At 40.3% G+C, this 22359-nt stretch overlaps 2 pseudogenes; one reads left to right on the forward strand and one right to left on the reverse strand.

Annotated features, from left to right (window-relative positions):
* Window positions 1-1355: 1355 nt before the first annotated feature.
* LOC111744569 lies at window positions 1356-1474 on the reverse strand (annotated as a pseudogene).
* Window positions 1475-19379: 17905 nt separating this feature from the next.
* On the forward strand, window positions 19380-19498 carry LOC111744564 (annotated as a pseudogene).
* Window positions 19499-22359: the final 2861 nt, after the last annotated feature.

Consider the following 22359-nt stretch of genomic DNA (forward strand, 5'->3'; position numbering starts at 1 on the left):
TTAGCAGAGAGGTAAAGACAGTCAAACAATTGGTTTCTGAGTTCAGCATCAATTCATAGGTATACAGGCTTTGTTGATGTCTTGAGATAGCTGTCTACCTCTGATGTCAGAGGCTTCTCATCCTTAAAAAATCTTTGCTGACTGTCGTAGGTGGAGGTGGGTGTCAGAGACAGGGCAGGAGTTTATTTGTGGTTAGGTGCCTTTTTTAGATGAGAAATGCGAGTCCATGAATCCATAAGTTAACTCTTGTAAGTTTAGCTGCACATGAGTTAGTTAGTAATACCTGATAAGGTCCCTTCTAATGAGGTTGGAGACTGCCCTTTATTTGATGTTTCTTCTAATAAACAAAACCTCCTAGTTGTCTTTGAAGTCTTCGTTACCTGGAAACACACTATCAATTTCTTTAAGCTGGTTAATAATCCTTGACAATAATGCAGAATGTCTCCTCTTAATAAAGTTGGTTCATCTGCCCCTTCATCCAGATGAATAGGGTGACCAGTTGCTATCTAATAAGAAGAAAGTCTATGTTTACTAAAAGGGGTATATCTCAGGCTGAGGAGCACTATCGGGAGACCACTGGGCCAAGAGTTTGTTTTAGTAGGAATTTATTTCCTCATTAGAGTCCTGTGGACGAACCACTCTCATTGTCCTCATCTTACAAATGAGGAAACTGAGGCAAAGAGGTGAACGAGCTAGTATCTGTCAGAGCTGAACAACTTTCCTGAATCGCAGTTTACCCAAAGCTTTCAGAGGACCTTTCTGGTCTCATTGACAGAGCCCTGAAGGTTCCTCTGACTTGATTTAATGATCTGAAGTTAGAGAAGCCTATGGAAAAATTGTGAAGTGCTACAAAAGCATTAGACATTCTTATCGAGCAAGGCATTAGTTGAATATTATAGACTGAGAGAACCCCTTCACCTTATATAACAAGAATGCTTCCAGGAGAGTGGAGGGCCTAGCTTGGGTACTATGAATACAATCAATGTAATGATTTCATTTAACGCTTTGTAATTGGGATGTGTGTAATTTAATGATTTGTAATAAAATCAAACTAATGTAAAATTAGTCTTCTTTTAGGTAAGCTACTAAATTTAGCTGGACTTCACTTTTTCAATCTTTAAAAATGAGCAAATTCTAACACAATTTACCAGCACTGTCATAGAGATTTCAGGTCTCTCAGTCCTCACCTGGTGTTCTCAAGGGAGGCCACATTGTCAGACCTCTATCAGACCTTTGGAAGCTAGAAATAAACAGATGGAGAGACAAAGTCTCTCATGGGCACCCCTGAGATAGTGGAATTCTAAGAGGCACATCGCTTCTCATTTGGGTTTTGTTTTGTTTTGTTTTGTTTTTTAAGCCTACAGCACCTGGTATTCCTAGGTAGTCTCCCATCCGAGTATTAACCAGGCCTGACCCTGGTTAGCTTCCGAGATCAGACGAGATCAGGTGTGTTTAGGGTGGCATGGCCATAGACCTCATTTGGTTTTAAATTCACTTCTAGATCTAAACTTCTCTAGGTGCCAAAAGGCAGTCTGACCTTTGCTACCTTCCTATTTTTCTAAGCTAAACAGAGCCAGATGGGGTTAGTATTCATACACTGCTTTGTGATTTCAATCAGAAGGAAAGACTTCCTAAAAAGAACAGGATCCCTCTATATTTAAAATGGTCTTTTCTTCTCACTTCATTCTTTTTTTTTTTCGGTCTTAAGTGTAACTCCTTGAATTTTTTTTTAATTTAAAAGGGCTACATTTTTTTAAAGTGTATTAGTCAAAAGTGGCATTAATACCATGTAAAGGTCCTTTTCTGATTCTTCCAGTGACCAGATGCAAATGGGCAGAATCAAGGCCTTGATTTTTCTGCAGACTGTAACAAATGGAATCAAATATACATTTTATGGATGGAAAGTAGGATACAAATGGGCATTTCCTGGACAGCTTCTCACCAGAGAAGATTCAAAGATTTGAGACAAGAAATAACGATAAAATGTGTCACCTCAGACTATTTGTTTAAGATCTGAAGAATGAAAGCTGTGCTGAATGCAGGGCTCTTTCTCTGGATGCCCCTGTAGTCCTCCTCAAAGGGCTGAGGACACCGGGTCCTGACTGTCTTGTAAAAGGAAAGTAGAATCCCACTATTGTGGGAAGCCTGCAAGGGGGCTGGATGGGAAGATAATCCCGTGATCAGTTATAAATAAGATGAAGCTGGGGAAACCAAGGAAACACCAGTTTCTGGTTTTAAAGCTTATTTTAGGCCACTGACCTTATTTCGAAAAGCCACTAAATATGTCTATTTGGAGAGGATTTTATGTCTGTTTTTAAAATGTTTTCTCTTCATCATCTAGCAATTTGTAAGTAAAACTATATTGCATGCCTTTCTGAGCCTGGCCACCAAGCTATGCTTCTCAAGCCTGGATCACATTAGCATCACCTGTATGGCATTGGCCCCACCTCCAGAAATCCTGAGTAATTGGTATGAGGTGCCCTCCCCCCATGGGTATTTTTAAAACCTCTCTAGATCATTCTAATGTACAGCCAGGGCTGACACCCCATTGCTAAACAATGTTTGCCCTCCTTGTCTGGAGGGGCCCTTCAAGCAGAAGGCACTCTTGTGAGGTAGTGCAGACCAAATGTCATTTCAAACCTGAGAAACTGGTTACATTGTATAAGGCCAGTTTGACTTTGGCAGTCAAGGAGGGTGCACCTGGGTAAGGGAGGAGACTGGGAGAGGAAGAAGAGGGAAGGAGCCTAGCAGCTCACTGCCCACAGGTCAGAGGCTATGTAGATAGGCAGGGAAGGGGATCAGGCTTGGGGGAGGGGATCAGGCTTGAGAAAGTGACCAGCCTAAGGACAGGTGACTGGTATGCAGCTGAATGGGAAATGAACCTAAGTCACTCTGACTCAAATCTTTCTGAAACTAACAAGCAAACAGTCTTAAAAATCGTGAGGCTACTGTGGGCCATGTGTGGGCCTTACTTCCTTGCATGGGTTCTCGCATTTTATCTTCACTGCAACCTTATGAAATTGGTATTTTTATCTCTGTTTTCTATATAAGAAAAACGGAGACATTGAGATGTTAATAATGTGCCCAACAACAAGCCACCCCAGAAAGAGTACGCAGTGTCCAGGGTGGCAACCAGCACCCACCTGGGGCATTAAAATGTTCTGTAAGTGTAAAATTCTCACCGGATTTTAAAGACTTAGTACAAAAAATAAATAAACTATCTAATTAATAATTGTTTACACTGGTTACATGTTTAAACAATATTTTTCACACATTGGATTACATAAAATATATTATTAATAGCAATCTCAGGTCTTTTTGCTTTTTTAATGTAGATACTAGAAAATCTAAAAATACGAGTCTAATTCTATTTCTAGTGGACAGTGCTACCCTGGAGCCTACCCTCCTACCCGTACCCCTCCCTCCCTCCCAATATGGTGCTTGGTGTAGAGGATTCCTGTGCCACTGGCCAGCTTCACTCACGGCTAAGTAAGTGCAGATCCTGAGTAAGGCACTTTATATGCCTGAGACTCAATTTCCTAATCTGAAAAATGGGCGAGGAAATCTCCACACCACAGAGAAGCTAGTAGAACCCAGAATAACTTACATACACTTGGAGTGTTCCATGAGCAAGAGGCTGCGACAGACTCTGCACTGACAGAAGGCTGGCTGCTCTTCAACTGCAGGATGGGATTTCTCTTCTGAACATCAGTTGGTGCAGACAGCTCACAGCTGCTGGCCAACTGGAGCAGCCTAGGGCTTGTGTGCTTCCCAGACTGCTGGCAACATGTCAATGAACTGTCCCATCAAGTTACTGGGATGTGACCAGTGTAAAAAGAAAAATAGTAGAAAATATGAAAGCACTTCTCCAATTAAGGGGAAGAATTGTTCTGAGGAACTTTTTAATTACTTTGTGTCTCTGTGTGTATGAGCGTGTAATGGACGGATATCCGAAAACTTTAGTGTGGAGAACAGAAGACATTTGGAAGCCCCTGGAGTGGATATTAAATAAACTTTCAGGGGCTGACAAAGGAGAAATATCAAGAGGAGACTGATGAAAGCCTGCCAGGAAAGTGGGCGGAGAAGCTGGAGAAGGGTTCCTGTGGGTGCAGAAAGACAGGGCCGCAGGGAGGGCTACAGGCAGGTCTGGACTGTGTACCCTAAGGTAGCAAGGTTCAGGGACGGTCGCGGGCAGGGAGATAGAAACAAGGCTACCCCACAAAGCTGCACCACTGCCCCTAAGAGAACGCAGATGACAAGCTCAGCCCGGCCTGCCGGCCCTGTTCCAGTCCCCGACTCCCCACCTCAGGCCTCCAGCCAGCCAGCCCTGCCCCACCCCTGCGCATACCCCCTTCCCTTCCCCCCCGCCCCTGCCGGAACCCTCTCCAGGAGCTCAGTACCCCAGCTGACCCCGCCCCAGCCACCGCCCGCACAGTACTCACGCAGGCCCGGCCCGGGCTCCGCCCTCCCTCGGCTCTGTACCTCCGCAGACCCCACCCCCGCCGACCTCCCCGGCCTCCGGATACCAGCATTGCTGTCTCCGCTGTCCTTATATCCACTCTCCCATTACCTGAAATCTTTCAGGGTATAAGTATGGCAATAGGGCAATGCTTATGTATTTAGTGGATCAATAGCGGCTGTTCAGAAAGTATGGGTGCTTCCACGGCAGCGGGCTTCGCAGAGCAGTTCTGGGGATGCACATGAAGTCTATCAGCACGAGGGGATGCGGCGGGCACTGGAAAATGGGGATACCGAGAGTTTCTAAGAGGGCGTTGGCAAAGCGTGATAAGCGACAGGTTAACACTGGAGGCTGCTGCAATGCGCGCTCCCACTCCAGAGCCTGAGGGGCAGGGCCGGTGGTCGGGGACCCAGAGGAAAGACTATCTTAGTCTGTAGAAACGTGTCACTTGGTCTGAAACTATGTAGTTCACTACTGGAGTTAGGAAATGAGGATCACTGTAATTTGGGGCTTGCAGAAAAATCCTAGTTATAAGTGGAGATTCTAAAGACGACCTTGACTCAACTTCTGGCATTCACCCCCTAAATAGTAAAGCTTTAAAAGCACCAAAGATTTAGGATCTTCAGCAGTGCTTGAGCCCTCAGAGGTGGAATCAACCCACTTATACAGAGCCAGGCTCAGGGTAAACCTTCTTGAAGTACTGTTTGCCGAGACACCATCTAGGGAGAAATGGTTTGGCGGGTGTATGAGTTGCACTATTTTCAATGAAGCTTCTGTCCTGGAGCAATCCCTGGCATCTTGCAAGCTTGTCAAGATCCAGGTCATCCAGAGCATTCACAACCAATTCACCATGCATGGCTTTGTACTCAATGAAAATATTTAAGTGACTGAGATATCCTCATTCAACTATTAGACAAAAAAAGAGACCCGTAGCACTCCCACTGCAGACCCCGCTCCCAGGTTGACATTGTTCCTCTAACTGACTCTCAAATAGTTCGAAATCCATTTAATTACAAGATCATCCACCACATTTCTCCCTCCCACACACAAAGCTGCCATGAAGGACTTTGTCAAATGCCTTATTGAAAACTCAGGGCACACAAAGTGTATTCCAACAGTCCTGAGAGCAGATCTTTGGGAAGAAGTTATATGGTCACATCACTTTGAAGAACTCTGAACTATATCCCTCTTTTGGAAAGATACAGTATACCTTAGCATATCAAGGTTCTATGTTTACTTGAAAATCAAACTGTTTAACAAAAAACCTCATTCTTTTTTTATGTAATATCAATTGACATCTGAGGTAGGCAAATTAATGGCCCTCCTAAAATGTCCCCATCCAAATCCCTGGAACTTGTGAATATGTTGGGTTTTATAGCAAAGAGGGAAATTATCCTGGATTATCCAGGTGGGCTCAATGGAATCACAAGGGTCCTCAAATGTGGAAGTGAGATCAGAAGGTCAGAACGAGATCTGACTATGAAAGCAAGGTCAGAAGAGATTTGAAGATGCAATGCTGATGACTTTGAAAAGGGAGGACAGGGCCATGAGCAAGGTATTTGGGCAGCCTCTAGAAGCTAGAAAAGGCAAGGAAATAGATTCTCTTCTAGAGCCTCCAGAATATAGCCCTATTAACACCTTGATTTAGCCCAGTGAGATCAATGTCCAATTTTTTACCTACAGGGCTATAAAATAATTTGTGTAGTTTTTAGTTACTAAGTTTAATTTGTTACAGCAGCAACAAGAAATTAACACAACATCCTACATGAGACACTGGTCTACAGCATACTCCTGATCTACCTAATATCTCAATCAAAAAAGAAAGACAGACACCAGGACTATCTGCTCCTGAATAGAGAACTGCCATTCTGAGCACTTAGAAGCCACGATTCATAACCCACCTCTGGAATTCTGCCACGCAAATCCCTCAGGCATACAACGAACACCTGACATCCTGGAGAGCACCAAAGGGGGCAATGAGCATAGTATACTCAAATTGTTTAAAAGAAAGAGTTATACACTCTTTCTCTTTCTCTCTCTCTCTCTCTCTCTCTCTCTCTCTCTCTCACGCGCGCACACACACACACACACACACACACACACACACACACACACACACACACACACACACACTGTTGACCCTGAGAAGGACTATATCAAAAATAACTCCTTACAGTAAACCGGGCCCAGAGTTTTCAACAGAGTCTAGCAGCCTTTGTTTACAGAGGCCTCTCACACACATTGCATTTCAGAGAAAAGCCACAGATGGGGCTGCCAAGCCTCCTGAGCTGAGTTCTTGCAGGATGATTTGAACTTTATAAAGTAGTTCCTGGAATTGTATTACAACCAATTGGCTGAGATTGCCCCATTCAATCAGAGCCGTGCAGCTAGATCCTTATTTGCATATTTACCATCCAGAGTGGCTCCATAACAACCAATAAGTACGTGATTTCTTCCAATCAGGACAGTGCTATTTGGACCAATCGAACTGTGGATTCCTCATTTGGATAAAAATGAACCAATCAAAGACAAGAGTGGGTACTTTTACTATAAAAGTGGGCCTCCCTTTTGTCTCAGGGGAATGCACTTTCAGTTTCCACTGGAGGTTGCATTTCCCCATTTTGCAAACTGTTCACCTGAATAAAGTCTCTCTTTTTATAGCACCCCAGATTGGAGACTCCTGTTGTCATTAGATTGCTGGCAGTTACCTTTTGTAGACACTACTTGGAATATTTCTGGAAGGAGGGAAGAGAAACATGTAATAGTGCTTGCTAGAGACAGGGCCTGGGTCTGGAATCTCAGACTTCTTTGGGAGACTTCATTGCACTGAGAACACGTGTGTGTGTGTGTGTGTGTGTGTGTGTGTGTGTGTGTGTGTGTGTGTGTGTGTGTTTTAAAGTATTTTTATAGTTTTACCAGGTATCATTTTCTTTACCATGGTCATGTGCTCCTTTTCCTGTAAAACACAATTAGAGAGAAAGAAGTGCAGAATACAGGTGGAGACTGGTGTGGATCATTAGTAGCACACACGGGAAAGCCTGGGAGTCCTCCTTTAACTTTGAGTGCCCCATGAATCAACATGGCAGTCTACCTGCTATATTTCCACTGCATGCCTCCCTTTCTAAGCTATGTTGCTCTCTGTTGGAAGACAAAATATTTAGGGTTCTACGAAGGCACTGTGACCCACTGCTGATTGATCTAGGATTAAAGAGGAGCATGGTGGTAGCTAGTGAACTTGCTCCCTGGGCAGCCCAACTGGTCAAGGGAGCAGGCGTGAGAATCCAGATGTTATGCCCTCATGTGAATTTGAGGAATGCCACACTGGATACTCAAACTTGAGCTAAGATGGAAAATAAGAATAGATATGAAGATATTGTCCTAAGCTCAACATGAGTAGTTTCTGGTAGTGAAGGTTTTTCAGCATTAACCAGTCACGAAAGGAGGTGGGATAAAATCCACTTCCATGTAGCAATAAGGTAAAGCCTTGCCTGCTTTGCACAGTCAAACCAGTGTATGAGGTGCCCACTGTGTGATCTCCATAGATTCCCTCTATTTTTTCATGGTACCAGCTGCAGCAACTGTTGTGGACAGAAAGTTTTGAGCTTGTGCTCATCACTCCTACAAATCAGCCTCCTCCTCATCGTATTTTTAATATCACTGAAAAAATGTTGGCAATGAAATAGTGTGTCAATGCAAAAAAAAAGAAAAAGGGTAATAAGTAAAATTTACTGAATAACATTTGATTAAAGCAGAACCATCTAATCATGTGCTTTAGAATGACTATGTCTCCAGCTTTTCCTAGGTCTACCAACTTTCTAGAGGAAAATAGTGGAACCAGATAATGTAGAAAGGTAAGACAGTGATGAGTATTCCCACTTTAGTAGCAATTACTTCTTAATTTTTCTCAGGTATAAAACAGATATGCTCTGGAGGCTGGGATAAATGCAGGCAAATCTGGATGTTGTAATTGTCACCCAGCATCTGTACTTTTTACTTCCAAGAGTTCTCCCAGAGCTAGTGTTTTGATCCAGAATGTTGACTACTAAGAATATTAATCTTACCCATGACTTGATTGGGGTAAGATACTTTTTAAGGAAACAATCCCTTTCACCTTTGTGAATAATGCTTACTAGCCGGTAGACTCTAATCCTGGGTTTCTGGCTAGCATGGGGCTCAGAGGCAAATCCCAAAGAGGCTGTGTCCCAAAGTACTCTGCTGACTGGAGTCTTGTCTAGACTTAGTTTATTAAACAGAACAAATGTTTCAAACAAAAACATAGTTCCTCTAGTCTCTTGTGTTTCCTGGCCTATGGTGTATTGTGCTCTTGGGAGTGACAATTTGATTATAGGGACTCTGATGAAAAGTTTTTTTTATTTTAATAGTTTTAATAATTTTAATATGCACTAAGAAACTATAACTAGCAAAATATTGCTATTATTTAGGATGCAATCAAGTCAAAAGAGTGATTGATTACATTTAAAGTCAATTCATTTGTCACAGGCAAGTATGTGCTGATGAGATTCTAAGTTTGTGTGTTTTTAAATTTTTTGACCAAGGGAAGGAGAAGTTGTGTGCATTACATTGCTGACTGCCAGTTTCTTTCAGATTACATTCATACATCTGTGTGTATACAATATGAAAAATGATCTGAAGTAATTGTTCTGTACTTGTTTATCCACCAGTCTTTGATTAAATAGAAAGGAAAGCCATAACATGTCAATTCAGAGAAAAATATGAAGAAAAATAGAATAAAAACCTAGATAACCATGACAAATATGAAGTTGTGCACCAGTGATTGATGCTGGGAACTGCGGCTACGTGGAGGGAGGTCCTTCGCAGCATTGGCACAAGCCAGCACATCAGACAACATACAGCAAGCACCTCCACACTGAGGACACATGCACCTCTGCTTCCACCCCTCTCCAGCTCTCTACACTGATAATTTAATGTTCATTAGAAGAGTCTCCTGCATTTTCCCTCTCTTACACAACACTATTCTCATTTTTCCATAGTCCCTTCCAGGAAGAGGACATTTGCATGAAGCTATTTGCATGCAGATAGTTTGCATTCGGCTTATTTAATTCAATATTATATCAAAAGCATTTTCCATGTTACATATAGTTTTCATTTTCAAGAGTTGGTTGTTTCCATTTTTTTTTAAATGAATACTTTTGGACACATAGTTCTTGTCTTCTTTTGAACTTTTAGTTATTTTGGGACAACATATTCATGTAAGTGGGATAGATGGGTGAAAACATATAAATTTTCATCACTTCTTAACTGTCCACACCTACTAAGTTTGAGGCCTCTTAGCCCATAAAAATGATGGTCACCTGTGTTCTTAATATCCAAAGAAACTTTTCCAAGAAAGGGATGAAAACCCCAGTGGAAAAAATGACAAAGGATATGAATGTTATCTCAGAGAAAAAGTAATACACTGACCATAAGCATATGATAAATGCCCAACCTTGCTGATAATCGAAAATTTGTAAATTCAAGCAAAAAAAAAAAAAGATACCTATCTAATAAGCAAGGTCTGAAAAGTTTGATAACATTCTCTAAAGGTGCTGTCCAGGGAAACAGCCATTTTCATTCCATCATTGCAGACATATCAATAGACAAGTTTTTAGGGAAGGATAATTTGGCAATCACTGCCAAAACTTAAAATGTGTATGCTTCCTGACCTGGCGGTTATACTTTTAAGACCAGATCTTGCAGACTCACTTACAAAAGTATACACAAAGATAAATGAACACTGTATTCACATCAGCATAATTTTTAATAGCAAAAATTGGAACGATTCCAAATCTCCACCCATACGAGACCTGGTCAAATATATTATAATACAGGTACATTGGAGCACTGCTATGGATGGGAAACAATGGGGCTGCTTGCACAGCCTGGACATCCACTGAGGTGAAGGCCCAGGGTACACAGCTGGCATGCAATGTGAGCACAGTTGAGTCCATTTGTATTAACACAGGGAAACATCTACAGTTCTTCACTTTATATCCTTTATACTATTTGAATGTTGTAGGAAAAGAATATATTACTTGTGAGATGTAAAACAGTAAAGAAAAAACCTCTTACATAAGAACAATCAATGACATATTTTTAAATGTATTTTTTAGCCAACATTACCCTAATATCCAAACCAGATAAAGATATTACAAAAAAAAGAAAATTACAGGTCAATATCCCTCATGAATATAAATGCAAAAACACCCAACAAAATATTAGAAAGCCAAATTCAACAATACATTTAAAAGATTATATGCCATGATCAAGTGGGATTCATCCCAAGGATGCAAAAATGGTTCGACATCCATAAGTCAATCAATGCAATATAGCATATTAACAAAATAAAGGATAAAAACCATATGGTCATCTTAATAAATGTAGAAAAAGCATCTGACGAAATTCAACATCCTTTTATAATAAAAACTCTCAACAAAGGGATATAGAAAAAACATATCTCGACATAATAAAGGCCATATATGACAAACCTACAGCTAATATCATAAGATCAGGAACACAACAAGGATGCCCACTATCACCACTTATATTCAACATAGTATTGGAAGTCCTCACCACAGCAGACATCCATTTGGTGTCCTTTCTATACTCACAACTTTGTCCACTAAAGTAGGGCACAGTCACAAGAGAACCCTGCGCAGGAGCCCCTTTAGGTTTTAGCTTCTCAGAAATGGGAGGAAAGGGGCCACAGGGCAATGGTTAATTCAGTGAATACACTTGATTCTCCCCACTGAGCCACCAGATTGCACAGAACAAGTCTACATTCTCACGATTCTTCTGGGGAGTATTTTACTTGGCTGCTTTTAACAATTACACAGCATTATGCCAGAGGGTGACCCCTTCACGGTCAGACCACCCTCCAGCTCCAGAGAAAACCGTTTTTTAGTGAACTTCTGAGAATACATCCAGAGGGTAGATTCCTAGTAAACTGACTTGTTAAAGGGTAGGCATTACCAAATAATTCTTGAACACAGTTACCCCAATATATTCTTCCACTGCCAATATATCAATGGCCTCACAAGGAATATATATATGGTTAACTTTCACTGTTAGTTAACTTATTCCACAAGTAACTGAACTCAATAATTGTGGCTCAGCCCAGGTGTCATATTCTCCAAGAGGCTTTTCTTGATCTGCCCCCTCATTCTTCACTTCTTATGGACCAAGCCACACACATCCATGCTCCCCTGCACTGTTTATCATCCTTTTCATATCAGATAGGAAAGTGCTTCCTTGTCCTTCTCCTCAACCTCCTCCCTCTTTCCTGGGCACTCTAGAGGTTTCCCCAGCAAATCACCCATGTTGGTTTCCCTTTGCTGAAGTCTAAATACATCTTTCATATTTGGGGGAAATAGAAATACAGCTGAGTCTTCTCTTCTAGGCTGGATGCCCTGATAGAGGAGATTTTCCCCTCCCCACAGAACAAACCCAAAGTGAGAAATAAGAAGCCCACTAAAATATTCAGAGTAATTATTTCCAATGCATTTTTTCCACCACCACCAAGCAATTCTCCAGTTCTCAGTGGACACTGACCTGGCATCCCACAAATTTAACTTAATTCTGACATCTACCCAGAAATAGTGTCAGATCTCACAGGTGAAGGGCTTAGTCCCACAACACTGCCTCCACTGCAGATCCCAATTTTCAAGTCTAGGTTATCGCCTGTGTTTCTGATCAGCTGACTGTAAATCAGAGGTTCCTACAACCTCCTCCTTGGGTTTGATTAATTTGCTAGAGTGGCTCACAGAACTCACGAAACCAGTTTACTTACCATATTATCAGTTTATTGCAAAGAATGTTAAAAGATACAAATGAATAACCAAATGAAGAGCTATTTAGGATGAGATCTATAAATCTCCCAAATACAAGAGCTTCTGTCCATGTAAAGTTTGGTGTGTAACATCCTCCCAGCACATGGATGCTTCTGAATCACCAGCCTGGAAGCTCTCCAAACGAGGTAGTTCAGGGGGTTTCATGGAGGCTTCATTGCTAGGTATGATTTATTAAATCATTGGCCATTGATGATTGAACTCTATGCCTCATGCCCCCCAGATAGGAGGGGAGGGGGAATAAAGGGGTTGAGTGTTCCAACCCTCTAATCACATGGTTGGTTTCCCTAGCAACCAGGCATCAACCCTGATAACTAGGTGCTTTCCAAAAGTCATCTCATTAATATAAATTCAGATGTAGAAAGAGGTTTGTTATGAATAACATGAGACCCATTTCATCTTTATGACTCTGAAGTGATTCAGGAATTGAGGTCAAAGGCCAAATATAATAACAAAAGATGCTCTTGTTGCTTTAATTGCTTAGGATAGGCCAAGGATTTTGGGATCTGGGAGCCAGAAATTGTAGACAAAGCCCAAAACATATATTGTAAATCACAATATATCACATTGTTGCTATTTTTGATGTTGATTTCAAAGCATCCACTGTACAAATGCGAATTTTACATATTTCCTGGTAGAGCCGCTGATCCCACACTCTCAAGGGGCCCTTGACCTGTTTGAAGGTGGTCAGGGTGGAGAAAGTGTCACAGAACAGAAAGAGTTGGTCCACCCGGCATTAACAGAGCCAAACACTTAACACCGAGAATTGCAGTGGAGAAACATTGGCTATTTTATAATGAATGGCACCACCCAGAAAGGGAAGCTAAAGCTCAGAAGCCTGAACTCCCATATCCAGGGTTCGGAGCCAGATTTTAAGGGATATAGGGGGAATAGGTATGCGGAAGTACTGGTGGGACAAGTTTCAATTGGAGGAACTTAAAGCTTGGCCATTTATGGTAAGGGGGCATCAACACAGGATCTTCCCAGACAATAGACTCTCTGCTTCTGAAAGGGTTCTGGTGTTCAATTTCCAGTTCTAATTCAATCCTTTGGTTCCTTTGGAGGGAAGGGGCAAGACTTTGGTTCTGGGTGCAGCTGGAGGTCAAAGTTCTCTCCTCAGTGCATGCTTCAGGTACATGACTTGCAGTTTTGGACTGTTGTCTCTGAAAAGCAACTCGGTGTCTCATTAAAGAGGATGGGACCATAGGCTTTTAGGCATGGCTACACCTTAGAGCTCTTTCTCACTAACAGTTTTCCTTTCTTATTAAATTCACTAAATATTTACTGACCTAGAACTCTGCTAAACCTATGGGGGAATCTGCTGTCCATGAGAAGTTAAACGAATTAGGCAGGAAAGGGGGCCAGCCTGGCCCAGTTATGAAAGGCAGCCCCAGACCTCAGGGACTCCTGTATGTATTACCATTCGAGAAGTCCGCTGAGAATCCAAGGGCTAAATGGGCATTCTTCACCCTCTTTCCTTCTGCTGAATGAGATCAGATACACACTGCCTGACATCTGGCAGTATCTTTTAATACCATGTTTTGTTTCTGAAGATAATGAGATATATATGCATGGGGGTAGGTGAAAAGAACACTGAACTAAGAATTAAGAAACTGAAACAGAGCTTTTCATCACTGTGTGAAATAGTTCTGTTCCACTGGGATTAAAAATAACAAACCTAGCCACAGACAGGGCCTAGTTTTCTTTCACAGACTTCACAGTCTAAAACAAATACCATACATAGTAGAGAAGCAAAGTCAAAAGATGTTGTGAATGGCCCAAGTAAAGAGTGGTCAGGCCTTGCATTCTGGGCATACCCAATATATGAGTTTCCTGTGGCTGCCATAACAAATGACTATAAACTAGATAGTTTAAAACAACAGTTCTTAGGTCTAGAGGTCTTAAATTGAGGTGTCAATAGGGTTGGTTCCCTCTGGAGACTATGAGAGACAACCTGTTCCAGGGCTTTCTGCTAGCTTCTGGTGGTTTGCTGGCAATCTCTGGCACTCCTTGGCTTACACATGCATCAATCCAACCTCTGCCTCCATCTTCAATAGTCTTTCCCTCTCTGTCTCTGTGTGTCAAATCTCCCTCTCCTTTCTCATTTAAGGACATAAATTATTGGAATTTTGCCCATCTTAAATCCAGGATGATCTCAAGGCACTTAAATTAATTACATCAGTGAAGACCGTTTTTCCAAATTAGGTTATCTTCACATGTTCCCAGAGTTAGGATTTAGACATATCTTTTGGGAGGCCAATATTCAATTCATTACATCCAGCAAAGATGTGTAGGAAAGGAAGAGACCTACAGAGAACTGCTCTCTCAACATTAAGTGTCTTCTTAAGAAGAAGACAGCTGCTGTGCCATCCTGAGGCAATGATTAACATGAGCAAAGAACTAGTATGGAAAGGTTAAGGGCACATGAAAGACAAGGTATCATATTTTACTATAAATTGGGAAGCCTAGGAATAAATAGTGTGAGATAAATTAACCTGCACATCTACTAAATGCCAGACACTGTTATAGGTGATGGGAATGTAGCTGTTAACAAAAATTCCTGCCCTCATGGAGCTTACATTCTGGTCAGGAGAAACAAGTAGTAAACAACATTAAAAGGTACAATATCTAATACTTTAGGAGTGGAATCTGGGAGAAAAGCTTCAGAAAGAGAATAGCCAGTACAAATACCTGAGGCAGGAGGAGGCCTGTGATTAGACAAGGAAGGAAGCTAGTGGGTATAAAGTCAGAAACCAGTGGCTAGTGGGTATAAAGTCCCTGAGGTGTGACCTTCCTTGAAAGCTAACAGGTTAGCCTGCCTCATTTTCATGTATATGTATATATCTTACTAGATCTCTGAATCAGAGAAATAATTCATCACTTATATTGAAAACAGCAGCCAAAATAGTGCCTTCCCGTGCCCCTACTCCCCAAGAGAGGAAGTGACTGTCATCTGTGCATGTAGTGCATTTGCATCACAGTAGAGGAACCCTTAAATTAGGAGGCTTTGATATTTTTATCAGGGTTGCTGATGATCTACATCTCCTTTCCTCCAGAGAGAAATTATTCATTGTCCTGTGATGTAAGCATCTCTGGGATAGAAAGGAAAGGGTCTCTAGGCATGTCACCCTGAATGCATGCATGCAGATAGAGCTGACTCCATTTCGAAGCTAATCTTCCATCTTAACATCTTAACCTGGACACTTGATCCCTTTCCTTTCCCCCAGGTGGACTCTGGAATGTATACTGAGGCTCTAGGCTAATCACAGAATTCCCGTTAATCCTTCCTCCAGGGTGAGGTACCTTCAATGTTATCTATCTCTTAGGTCACCCTGGCACCAGGGCCTCCCGGTATCTTCTCCCTTTGTTCCCCTGAGCAGCCACATATTCCCTTCAGCTTGTGGTCTAGGAGATGAAAGATGCAGAGATCTGAATGTTCTGCTGCTGCCCAGGATCCATTTCTTTAAGTTCCCTATTAAATTCATTAACCAATAAGTTGGACTTGTGTGCTTTGTTCTTTGGTCCCTCAGCTCCTTGGGAATTTGGGGGCCATTTATATATATGGCCTTTTCACAGAACAGCAGGGCTACTCTGCAGAAGAGAAGACTTTGCCATCTTGGACACTGTCTGTCTTCCATTTGCTGTTCAATCGTCTTTGCAAAGCTAGTCAGTGCCCTCTGCCGAGACATGCAGAAACATAAGAGCCAGAACTGTCTCCCAAAAGTGGGTGATGTCAGGGAGCAAGAGCATCACAGGGATGAGGTTAGAGAAGGGACATAGGCCCTTCTGTGTATGAAGACTATGACCAGCACCTTGGCATTTATTCTGAGTGAAAAAGGAAACACAGGAGGGTTCTGAGCAGACAAGCTTCATAAACTGACTTCAGTCACAAAGGGATCAGTCTCTTTGTGTGAAAACAGACTTCAAGGAAGCAAGGCAGCAGCAAGGAGAGCAGCTGAAGATGACTACTACACAAGTGTTTGAGCATTAGTTGCAATTAGTTGGAGGTTCAGTGAGACAGGAAAGGGGAGGCAGCTGGTCAAGGGCATGATAGCATGCCACCTCCCACTGCAGACAACTAAAGCTCAGTCCTCCTGGGAAAACTCTGAAACCCCCTGAAATATACACCTCAGAGCTATCCCGCATGAGGGGCAACAACTAGGTATTTATACACCACCTTATTCTCTGAACGAAGGCCCTTGGGCGGAGGTGGGGGGTTTATTCCATGGCACTTCTGGTCAACCGAGGATGTGGCCAGGTTGAGGCCAGCCCTTACTAAAACAGTAGGGTGGGACAGTGCTAGATGTGGGTTTCCAGGACACCACAGCAGTGCCAGCAGAGACCTAGATGCACCCAAGGGCCAGAGACAGACAGGCTCTAGGGAGATAAGACGACAAACACAAATGCCCAAGCATAAAAAGTTTGAGGAAATGAAAGGAAGGTAGGATGACTGGGGCACCCTGCACAGGGCTGTAGAGAACAGGGCCCCGAGATGTTCAGTCCTCTGTCAAGTTCCTTGTGCTTTTACCAAAGATATTTTATGCATAACCAAGGGAAAACATTTATATATTCATATAAAAATATTTTCAATGTAAGTTAACATACTTTTATTTTTATTTTAAAATGTGATTTGGAGATTTGTCCACACCAGTGTATAGAGGTATTCTCATTCCTGTTTTACAGCTGCATAATATTCCAGATAGCATTTATATAACCAGACCCTGCCAAGAACATTTAAAGTATTTCCAGTCCTCTGTTACTACAGACAATGCTACAGTGAATAACCTGGTGAAATAGTCATTTGGAGTTCTGTAAGTACCCAAGATAAATAAATGCCTAGAAATGAAATTTCTGGTTCAAAGATTACATGCATTTTTAATTTTAATAAAGTGCTCTCCGCAGAGGTTGTATGAATTTATACACCTTCCTGCCCTATATGAAAATTTTTGGTCTTTGCTAACATAAGTAAAAATGGCTATCTCAGTATAACTCTAATTGTCATTTTTTTTTAATTACATATGAGATAGAGCATCTTTATACATTTTTATTTTGAGTTTTTGGCCTTTATTGATTTGTAGGAGCTTTTTACATCTCAGAAAATTAGCCTTTTATTTAATCTTAAAGTTTTTTTCAAGTTTGTCATTAATTTTCTGTGGACAAAAAAGGGTCATCATGCTGACAGGGGAGGCCAGCATGGCAGGCGCTATACACTCAGAAACCAAATGTAATAACATATGATGGTCTGAACATAAAAATTCCTAACTAAAAGTAGGTCTTTGACAAAGGTCAATCTTTACCTCAAATGAGCCTATTGTCAGAGTAATCTTCTTTTCCAGACCCCTCAAAGCAGAACCACCAGCACCAGAGCAGGAGAGCACAGAGGCCCTCATTGTTATCTTGTTGCCTGCATACCATCTCTATGTGCTATAAATGTTTACTATCCTGTACACCAATCTAAAAGAAGTATATGTCTCTCCATTTACTTTTTATCCAATCCCAGAGATTCCCCCTCTCTTTGCTAACTCCCACCCCCTTTATCTACTACCAATGGATTTGACGTAACCCTCTTTACCTTTCCTCCTTTTATTCTAATGTGTAAAATAAGCTGCAAAACTGCCATTCTTCAGAGCATTTTCTCCATCCGATGAGATTTTGCTTTAGGCGACTGTTGTCAGTTTGGCTCAAATAAATTCATAAAAATTCTCTACAGGTTTGGATGTTTCTTACATTGACATTTCTGACTATGTTTATGATGACTTTTGTGAGGCTGGAATATTTTTATGCATTAAAATTCATTGATATTTCTTTTGGGCTTCCAATTTGTCATTCCATAGTTAGAAAGGGCTGTAGCAGACCAAAATCATAAAGAAATTTTCCCAGAATTCCTTCTAATACTTTTATGGTTTAATATTTTATGTTTAAACATTTGATGCATTTGGAATTTATCCTATTGTAAGGTATGATGTATGGCTCAAACTTCTTTTTTCCTAAATGACTACTTAATTATCTCAATAATCTATGCTGAATAAACCATTTTTAAAATTAAACTACTGATTTTAAATGCCACTGTTATCAAAGATAAGAGTCATTATGTTTAAAGCAGGAGAATGCATAACCAAATTTACTTCTGTCTTAGGAAGAGCTTTTGATATTATCATTTCAACTATAGAGAATGTTTTATCATGGGGATAATCACTGAAAAAATAATAAGTCTTCCTTTCTATGTCTATTATAAAAATCTAGATTCACTCTTGCTCTGAATAATCACATCTGTGACAACTCTATGACAAAAGTAACTCTATTGTCCCCATTTTACAGACTAGGAAACGGAACCAGAGAGAAATAAAGATGTTTGCTCAAGATCACACAACTAGTCAGTAACTGAGTCCAAACTATTAACCATTATGATACAGGCCTACTTAAAGAAACATTAAATGATTGCAGTTATCACTGGGATATGTAAAGTCAAAATAACAAAGTTACCTCTGTTAAACAAAACCTTTTACATCAGAAAGTTTTTCTGAAAAAAAAAAAAAAAAAAAAGGGTTTATCGAGCCAAATGCTAGCCAGAAAAGGACAGGTCCTGGGACATGCAGTCTAAACCACCGGCCACAGGACTGGATGGAAAAGGCAACACATCTGCTGTCCCGAGCTGACGGGCTCTTTTATATATTATGTTTTGGGGAAGAAAAATGTAAGTTGTTTTGAAAGAAATGGATACATTCCTAGAAACATACAATCTTCCAGAACGGGGTCAAGAATAAACAAAATCTGAACTGACTAATCACTACTAATAAAACTTAATCAGTAATCAAAAAGCTCCCAAAAAACAAAAGTCCTGTACTGGGTGGCTTCACAGGTGAATTTTACCAAACAATCTTTTAGAAGAATTAATACCTATTCTCAAACTATTCCAAAAAATTAAAGAGGAAGGAAGTCTCCCAAGCTCATTCTATGAGGCCACCAATACCCTGATTCAAAAACCAGACAAAGACAATACAAAAAAGAAAAATTATAGGCTGATATCCCTAACAAACATAAATACAAAAATTCTTGTCTACAGCCATGCCACCCTGAACGTGCCCGATCTTGTCTGATCTTGGAAGCTAAGCAGGGTTGGACCTGGTTAGTACTTAGATGGAATACCACCTTGGAATACCAGGTACTGTAGGCATTTAAAAAAAGAAAAAATGTAGACATAAATACAAAAATTATCTACAAAATATTAGCAAACCAAATTCATAAATACATTGAAAAGATCATACATCATGATCAAGTTGGATTTATTCCTGGGATGCAAGATTGGTTCAATATCCACAAATCAACTAATGTGACACACCGCATTAACAAATTGAAGGATGAAAATCGTATGATTATATCGGTAGATGCAAAAATAAGTTTGACAAATCCAGCATCTATTTATGATAAAAACTCTCAGCAAAGTGGAAATAGAGGAAACATACCACAACATAATCAAAACCATATATGACAAACCCACAGCTAACATCATACTCAACGGGAAAAAGCTAAAAGCATTTTTCTTACTATCATGAACAAGACAAAAATGTCCATTTTCATCACTTTTATTCAACACAGTCCTGGAAGTCCTAGCCAAAGCAATCAGAGAAGAAAAAGAAATAAAAGTCATCCAAACTGGAAAGGAAAAAGTAAAACTGTCATTATTTGCAGATGACATGATGCTGTATATGGAGAAACCTAAAGATTCCACCAAAAAACTGTTAGAACTGATAAATGAATCCAGTAAAGTAGCAGAATACAAAATTAATATTCAGAAGTCAGTTGCATTTCTATACAACAATAATGAACTATCAGAAAGAGAATTAAGAAAATAATCCCATTTACGATTGCATCAAAAAATACCTATGAATAAATTTAACCAAGGAAGTAAAAGACTCATACTTGGAAAATTATAAGTCATTGAGAAAGAAATTGAAAAAGATACAAATAAATGGAAAAAGATAAATAAACAGAAACACATGCCTTGCTCAGGGAGAGGAAGAATTAACATCGTTAAAATGTCGATAATATACAAAGGAATCCATAGATTCAATGCAATCCATATCAAAATACCAATGGCATTTTTCACAGAACTAGAACAAATAATCTAAAAACTTATATGGAACCACAAAAGATCCTGAATTGCCACAGCAATCTTGAGAAAGAATAAAGTTGGAGGTATCACACTACATGATATCAAACTATACTACAAGGCTAATAAAAAAAAAGTAATCAAACAGCATGGTACTGGCATTAAAACAGGCACACATAGATCAATGGAACAGACTAGAGAGCCCAGAAATAAATCCATACCTATGTGGTCATTTAATCTATGAAAAAGGAGGCAAGAATATAAAATGGGGTAAAGATAGTCTATTCAATAAATGGTGTTGGAAAACTGGACAGATACATGCAAAAATTAAACTAGACCACCTTCTTACCATATACAAGAATAAACTCAAAATGAATTAAAGACTTTTAAGTATAAGACCCGAAACCATAAAACTCCTAGAAAAAAATAGGCAGAAAACTCTCTGACATCGCTCTTAGCAGTATTTTTTCTGATATATCTCCTCAGGCATGGGAAACAAAATAAAAAATAAACAAATTAAATGTTTTTGCACAGCAAAGGAAATCATCAACAAAACAAAGACAACTTACCAAATAAGAGAAGATATTTGCCAATGATACATCTTATAAGGGGTTAATATCCAAAATTTATAAAGAATTCATACAACTCAACATGAAAAACAAAACAATCTAATTAAAACATGGACAGAGGACCTGAACAGGTATTTTTCCCAAGAGGACATTCTGATGGCCAACAGACATATGAAAAGATGCTCAAAGTCACAAGTCATCAGAGAAATGCAAATTAAAACCACGATGAGATATCACCTCACACCTGTCAGAATGGCTATCATCAATAAATTAAAAAGTTCTGGCGAGGATGTGGAAAAAGGAAACCCTCAGGCACTGTTGGTGAAATTGCAGATTGGTACAGCCGCTATGAAAAAGTTTTGAAGTTCCTCAAAAAATTAAAAATGACCCAGGAATTTCACTTCTGGGTATTTATCTGAAGAAAACCAAAACACTAATTCAAAAATATATACCCCTATGTAAGTTTACTGAAGCACTATTTACGATAGCCAAGATACGGAAGCAACCTAAGTCCCCATCAATAGACAATTGGATAAAGAAGAGAAGAGGTACATATATACAACGAAATATTACTCACCATCAAAAAATAATGAAATCTTACCATTTGCAACATGGACCTAGAAGGTATTATGCTAAGTGAAAGAAGTCAGACAGACAAATACCATATGATTTCACTTATACATGAAATCTAAGCAACAAAATAAACGAACAAACAAAACAAATACAGACTTGTAGATACAGAGAACAAACAAGTAATTGCAAGATGGGAGGGAGGCATGGGGGGCTGAGAGAAAAAGCTGAAGAGACTAATAAAAACAAATTGATAGTCATGAGGATGTGTAGTCAATAATATTGTCATAACTATGTATAGTGCCAGGTGGGTACTAGACTAATCAGGGGGATCACATCATAAATTTTATAAATGTCTAATCACTACGCTGTATACCTGAAACTAATATAAAACAATATTGAATGTCAACTCTAACTGAAAAAAAATGTGGGTTCTGTGTAGTTGGTGAGTTGATGGTCTGTCCATCTATCGGCCTAGTTGGGAGTCTGGCTGGCTGGTTAGAGTGCTTGTGCATTCAAGGGTCCTTGTCTGGGAGTCCATCTAGCTAGTTGAGAGTCTGTCTGCCCACCTTGGGGTGGGTCTGGCTAGCTAAGAGGATGCCTGTGTGTCTGTTCAGCTGGGGATGTTTATATCTACCCGCGAGTCTGTCTCGTTAGGGATCTACCTGGCTGGCATCTTGCTACCTAGCTGAGGGGCAGGGATGTGAGGGGTTAATGGTCTGTCAGGTTGTTTGTTGGTTGGTCTGGCTGGAGATCCAGCCCTCCAGCTGTGAAATGCCCCTCTGA

The sequence above is a fragment of the Pteropus vampyrus genome, unplaced genomic scaffold (assembly GCF_000151845.1).
Source record: "Pteropus vampyrus isolate Shadow unplaced genomic scaffold, Pvam_2.0 Scaffold137, whole genome shotgun sequence".
Taxonomy (NCBI): domain Eukaryota; kingdom Metazoa; phylum Chordata; class Mammalia; order Chiroptera; family Pteropodidae; genus Pteropus; species Pteropus vampyrus.